The sequence below is a fragment of the Nematolebias whitei genome, chromosome 3 (assembly GCF_014905685.2).
Source record: "Nematolebias whitei isolate Nwh7 chromosome 3, NemWhi1, whole genome shotgun sequence".
Taxonomy (NCBI): domain Eukaryota; kingdom Metazoa; phylum Chordata; class Actinopteri; order Cyprinodontiformes; family Rivulidae; genus Nematolebias; species Nematolebias whitei.
Window position 1 is genome coordinate 1,930,622 of NC_056500.1, and position 409 is coordinate 1,931,030.

Here is a 409-nt window from a genome sequence, read left to right on the forward strand (position 1 = left end):
GAGTCTCTTCAATCTGATTGGCTGCAGAGTCTCTCTTCAATCTGATTGGCTGCTGAGTCTCTCTTCAATCTGATTGGCTGCTGAGTCTCTCTTCAATCTGATTGGCTGACGAGTCTCTCTTCAATCTGATTGGCTGCTGAGTCTCTCTTCAATCTGATTGGCTGCTGAGTCTCTCTTCAGTCTGATTGGCTGACGAGTCTCTCTTCAGTCTGATTGGCTGACGAGTCTCTCTTCAATCTGATTGGCTGATGAGTCTCTCTTCAATCTGATTGGCTGCTGAGTCTCTCTTCAATCTGATTGGCTGCTGAGTCTCTCTTCAATCTGATTGGCTGACGAGTCTCTCTTCAATCTGATTGGCTGCTGAGTCTCTCTTCAGTCTGATTGGCTGCAGAGTCTCTCTTCAGTCTGA

At 46.9% G+C, this 409-nt stretch overlaps 1 protein-coding gene across 3 annotated transcripts in view; it reads left to right on the forward strand.

Annotated features, from left to right (window-relative positions):
- stx6 (syntaxin 6) overlaps positions 1 to 409 on the forward strand; it is a 7,434-nt gene that overhangs the window by 3,328 nt on the left and 3,697 nt on the right. The gene's annotated exons all lie outside the window — the stretch shown is intronic.